General features: G+C 35.6%; 1 long non-coding RNA gene across 1 annotated transcript; it reads right to left on the bottom strand.

Annotated features, from left to right (window-relative positions):
* Nucleotides 1-228: 228 nt before the first annotated feature.
* LOC109134286 (uncharacterized) lies at nt 229-1177 on the bottom strand. The gene is made up of 2 exons (XR_002039193.3): nt 785-1177; nt 229-484 (listed from the first exon to the last, which is right to left on the bottom strand). It is a non-coding gene; the product is annotated as an uncharacterized LOC109134286 (long non-coding RNA).
* Nucleotides 1178-6610: the final 5433 nt, after the last annotated feature.

Here is a 6610-nt window from a genome sequence, read left to right on the forward strand (position 1 = left end):
CGCCTATTTTAATGTATGTTTTGTTGCTTATAACAACAAGAAATGTTTTTTATATATGCCCTCTTTTCCTATTTTGCTGGGGCGAGCCAAAAATAACGCCTATTCTAATGGATGTTGTGATTGCTTATAATAAAGATAACATATAACAGGTCCCGCGGTTTTGTTTAGCCTCATTCAGTTTAAAAAAATTCCCAATTTATTTGCAGTTTTGCACTGCCACAATTACAATTACAAATGAATATATATTTATACTATTTCCAAATATATTAGCACCAAGAACATTATAATTACAATTTATAACTCTGCTACTCCTGTACATCATTACTCCAGCCAAGTAATAAGAACACTGAAAAAAATATAATACATAATAATGACTAAAAAATGGATCACACTGATCAAACTCGACTCCTTTCCTCCGCTACTTGCAACTCTTGTCAAGTACTTACTCCATCTACAATAAGATAATGCCAAGTTGGTATTTCATCTGCATCACATTAGGAATAATGTCATTTTCTCAGTATACAACACAATAGACGAACTAAAAATTGAATAAATCCAACGAAACTGAACTAATAAAACAATTGAATGGTGTATATACATTAGGAGATCAAGGTAAAAAAAACAAAACAAAAAAAAAAGTAAACGAAAACTAAGGGATGAAGGTCGAGATGATTGAAGGAAGGAGTAGCAAATGAAATTTAAGATAAAGATAAGAGAATCAAGCTTGGTAAAAATTCAGATCCCAAAACATTAGCAAAAAACAATTAAGGAGTCACCCACTCACCATGACATTTAATGGAAGCTGAGACTGAGAAGAGGATAGTTCGCCATTTTTTATTTCCCGTCGTGCTTTTCTGGCGCTTCATGGCTAAGACTATTCTCTAACACTTCGCCAACATCAGAAAAAAGGGTATTATAAGGAGAAGATGATAATGAGTTGAGAGAAGTTGGAGGAGAGAGAAAATCAAGGAGTAAAACATGGAGGTTGAGATTTAGAGGTTTTATTATGTGACTCGTATAGATATAGGTTTGACTTGGCTATGTTCAAACTTGAGGCTATGTCGGAGTCTACAGAGAACATGATTCATTCTAGAAGACAACTTATAGATAACATCATTGTTATCTTTTCAAAATGACTAACGTCTAAATCCGCCCTATCAGTTAAAGAAAATCTCAACTCCGACATCTCCCCTTTTCTTTAACTGATAGGGCGGATTTAGACGTTAGTCATTTTGAGAAGATAACAATGATGTTATCTATAAGTTGTCTTCTAGAATGAATCATGTTCTCTGTAGACTCCGACATAGCCTCGAGTTTGAACATAGCCAAGTCAAACCTATATCTATACGAGTCACATAATAAAACCTTTTATTTTCATATCCAAACTCTCCTTATCTCTAACTGAGTCTTCTATGTCTCCATGACCTCTGGCAAAATATGACTTTGCCTTAATTTAAGACAAGTATCATTCAAATCAATAGCTCCGAATGCTCAACTTAAGTCAAATACCTACTAATCTAGGCTCAGATCGCCTAATTCAATTAAAGCTTTTCCATAGTGGAGGCTTCCTATATTATGGTGATTCCTCAAAATTAAACTCCCAAAGAGGTGTCATCTGCGGATCTCACTTATGGATTCCGATGTTTATCAAAACGTTTTTCATTAATGAATCTATCTCTATTAATCAAATTTACTCCATCTTTGCATAACCTTGACCTTGCATAGCGTGCCATTAATCTATCTCTCCCAGCTTTGCATAACCCTGACCTCACATAACGTCTCATTCATCCATAGAGAGCATAAGTTGACATCATTTCTTATAGTTATCATCTTGTACACTGACTTCGTTTTCAAGTAGCTGGCGATATATGGACCAATTTTAGATTGCAGAGCAACTAGAATTATTCTCCGTCCTGACAGACAATACTTTGACTTATGGTTTCACGAACCCCAGTAAAAATGGGGACTTTTGTAGATACATAATCATCTCTCCCCAATTTAATATCCGACGATAACATATACGTCACCCTAATTGGTCCAGTCCACAGAAAAGCAATCCAAAAAGTCACCCAAAATCGATTTAAGAACCTAAAGTCTATTTATTTGTTCAAAGTCCAGTTTTTAAATCCCACTTAATTATTCCTAATGATTAATTTGAAACTTAACAAGAATAACTATTAGCTCTTATCATTGTTATTAAGATAAATTCGAAGGTTAATTCTGAAGGGTAAAAGAGTATACCTACTATCATTGGAGGTGTTGGATAGTGCCATAAAGGAGAATCGTTAAACTAGATGCTGGAAGTTAATAACTTAATTAATTGTCTCACAAACAGTTAAAAGAAGGGATTAACTAATAATCGCTAATAAGGAGGATATTGGAGTAAGTTTAACTAATTGTGGACTAGACTACTAAGATGATGTTTCTAGAACGGGATTTGGTTTACTAACTATAAATGAAGTACTATAATAAATTTGGACTATCGGATTTGTGTTCCCTAAAATGAATTAGTACGTGACTTTTTGTAGATAAGTGAATACAAGGATAATGATTATTACTTTTAAGAAGCTTCAGTTATTTGATTTAGTTGTTCTGTAATAAGGAAAGGAGTGGACTCAGCAATGTAGGTGTGAGTATGGTTCCTAAAAGGGTTCATTGTTAATCACATTTATTAGAGTTTAGCTAATGTTATAACTAGAACCATATTTACTCACTTCACTACTACAAATATGGGCAAAGTAACCACCCATAAAAGACCACTTGGATAACATAAGTGATTATTTAGCAAAAAACACCTAATTTCTTAAACAAGAGGTCTCTTATCTTACGATAAAAAGACCTCCTTTTTAGACATGTGGTCTTTTTGCACATACTTAAAATCACAAATATTAAAAAAACCACTTATTTTTATTAAGTGGTTATTTTTATTTATATTCTTTTAGAGAAAATATGAATTCATAAAATATATATTGGCGGATATGTATTTGGCCAAATTAAATAATAAAATCAGTATACTCTTCTAACCATCTTTGTCGGTTTAATGTGAATGAAACAAAACCACCTCACCTCAAAAATCTCTCTATGCCTCGTCAGTCTCAAACCCCAAAAGGAAAAACCCTCAAACCCCATTTTTCTCGCACCTGCCCGTCTCTTTCTTTCGCTCCCCTCGTCGGTAATTGTCGAAGCTCGCCGGAGCTCTATTGTGGGTCGTTCGTGCCGACTCTATTATAGTGAATGATATTGAATGAATGAAAAGGTATTCCAATTTTAAAGTCATCAGAATTATATCAATACAAGTGCCTAGATGTTCTATACATATGTAAATTACTTGTAGATTATGAAAGACACGCATGGAGCAGGTGAAACGGATTGGAGAAGCGTATAATAATATTGAAATATTGTCGTTTTTTTTAAAATAAAAAAGGTTAAAGTGACCACCTTTTTCTTTTAGTTGGTGTTTTAAGAAATGATTAAAAAGACCACCTTTATATTAAAAATTATTTCTTTGTAAGATAGAAAAGACCACGCACCTATCTGTAAAATGTGGCGTCTTCTCCTTCTTCTTTTTTTCCCTATTTAAATTCATAAATAACCACTTATTTTAAGGAAGTGGTCTCTTTTATCAAATTAAGAAACCACCAGCAATAAGTGGTTATTTATCCTGAGAGACCTATGAGCTGAAGCACCTCTATGTGGTCTCTAAATGCAATTTTAGGGGGTCTCTTTAGGCTTTATTGTAGTAGTGTTAATCAACATTGGATTAGTAAACCTCGAGTTGTGGAGTTTAAGTTAACCTTCCTTAGTTAATTCTAATTCAGAGGCCGATTTCTGAGTATTATCAGTGTTTGATAATTGTTAGTATCAATATTGAGATGAGTCTACATCGAATTATGAAGCGTAAAATAATATAAACAATTTTTATGCGAAGGTTTGCGTTGTATGGAATTGGTTTAGTAACTCTCGTTAGTTAATTCTAACTGAGAGACCAATTGCTATTGTTGTTGGTATTGACCAGATATGATTGCTTATGAGTTGTGGTAATTTATAAGTTTATGATTGGATGGAGTTGGATCTAAATGCATAAATATATAGATTGAACCTGAATCACGTATTGAAGAACTATGACATGTGATTTATAGTTTTCTAAAGTGAAGTCTCCTAGTATGGTTGGTTGTGCAAAAGTTGTTAAGAATTACTAATATTATTGGATGAGTTATGAATGATCTGATTGAGTTATGAATGATAATCGAAAGGAATCTAAAAGGGAAAAGTAGCCTCGTCTGAGTCGACTGATGAGGAGGTGACACAAACAATACCCCATGGACTATGAACCTTGGGGGGAGGTCCCCACAGGAAAACCTTCCCATTGCTCTGAGGGGTAATAATCTGGCGATTTATCAGGTACTGTGATACCTGTGGATGGATGATTGAATCAGCGAAAAAATGTACTCTAGACTAGTTGCAGTTATTTGCCAAAAGCAAAGCGAATGGTTGGGTGACGACCCCCACTGTTAGAGTGTAAGCTTTCTCTCCTGCGTCGCGTTCTCTTCCCCCCTGGTTAAAAGAATGTTATCTCAAATTATGAAAGTTCTTTCAATATTGGATTCTCGATAAGGAATCATATTATGGTAAGTTGTTTCTGTATTGGATTCCCGATAAGGAAATATATCAGGTAAGTAATGAATGTTTATTCGGTATGTGAATATGAATATTGTTGTAGGTAGAAAATCACTGGCTACGATGATGACACGTGGCACCATCCCAGCCTTACATGTGGCATTCGCTTAAGGAAAGAAAGTACATATGTCTGCAGGTTACTTGGGCTAAAGTACACTTTTCTGAAAGAAAAGGGGTACTGAAGAACTCCCTTGTGGCCCTAATATTGTACTTAGGCCCAATGCAGGTAAAGCCTGATTCAGCAATAGAATAAATTGTATTCACCAGTCAGCACTTGCCACGTGTCATGATATTATTGCCTAGCCAATCAGATGCTCCTAAATTAGGGTGACATCAAAACACAACAGTCTTTTCAAACAGTATAAATAGTCCTTGAAATCAGGGAAAGGTACGTTTTTCAGAGCATAGTACTGTTATTCTGCCATAAATTCTCTCTATTTACTTTCTCTCTCTAAAAGTTCCTTCATATATGTTTATGCCAAATTCTGATCAGGCAGAACTTAGCTGAGGATCTACAGCTAATGCAAATGCAACTAGAAACAATAAAGGAGACTAGCTACAAAAGTAAATAAATGCAAAGAAAAGCCAGGACGCCAAGAAATGTGAGCGGAAACCCCAAGAAAAAGGATAAAAACCGCGGGTAGCAATGAGGCTACCAATCCACTATGTATGAAGGTTACAGCTTATAGCTAGCACCTTGTAGCTTGCACTAAATACACTTGTAAATATTATGAAAGTAAAGAGGAGTGTTTGAATGTAATTGATGTAAATGAACTCCCCTTCCCCATGTACTTCTACTTCTATTTATACCCATACATTTATTGGAACGTTGCTACATTTACTCACAACTAACTCCTAATATGGTGCCATGATCTCCTAATATCAAGGAGTATCTCGACCTCTGCTCAACGACTGCGTCAGCCCTATTTTTTAGGCACAACAACATTATTTGACTTAGTCTTGATTATCCCTTGCTCTGAATCTATCTTCGGAGTTTACAAGTACTTGCTGCAGCTGCTAACTGGTGCTTTCTAGCTGAACTCCAGGTGGTCACATTAGCCAACGAACCTGCACATTTTTACTTAGGAAAATTTAGGACATAAAAATTGCCCCTAACTTGTGATGCCAACCTAGGCGCAACTAAGTCAAAATCACAAGTTACCAAACAGAGCAAAACACTTGTTAGCACAAAAGATCAGTTCGTTGTTAAGATAAACTCATGTTTACTTAGAATTTTTATCTTTTCACCTGAAAAAATGAAAACACTTGAGGATAAATTTTTACTTAAAAGATAAACTTTTCTTCCGCCTAAAAAATAATTTTCTTGAGAAAAGATAGAATTATCCACCCCTTGATTACTTATCAGCAGCTAAAAGATAACTTTTCGTATAACATTAAATATCTATCCGTTAGCCTAGAGTACTGTTGAGCTCCTAGTATTTAAGGACCATCAACCTTTCCCTGAGACCCTTCTTTATCATAAGCCTTCGTGAATTCTCTCTCTCTTCAGGTAAACTCTCTCTTTTTCCTTTCGTTCGTTTTCTAGAGCTTTTTAGATCCTCCTTTTTCCCTGATGGGTAGGGCCATAGATGATGTACCTTCGTCCGTCACTGAGCGAGACATTGATGTGCTTATAGCGCTGGGGAATTTCCCTGAAAATGCTCGGATCATCCTCCCTACTCATACATGCAGACCTGAGACCTGCCCTGAGGACTATGTCTGTTACTATGAGCATCCTTTTTACTTAGGTTATAGTTACGAGTTCTCCCCCCTTACTAGGTATTTCATGGAGGTCCTCCACTTGTCCCCTGGCCAGCTGATGCCAGCTTTATGGAAAACTTGCTTGACCCTAGAGATCCTAACCAACACCTGGTATAACCCATTCTCTCTAAACGAACTCCTAACTGCCTATAGCGTTAGAAAGTCAGGCAAG

The sequence above is a fragment of the Beta vulgaris genome, chromosome 5 (assembly GCF_026745355.1).
Source record: "Beta vulgaris subsp. vulgaris cultivar EL10 chromosome 5, EL10.2, whole genome shotgun sequence".
In the NCBI taxonomy this organism is placed as follows: domain Eukaryota; kingdom Viridiplantae; phylum Streptophyta; class Magnoliopsida; order Caryophyllales; family Amaranthaceae; genus Beta; species Beta vulgaris.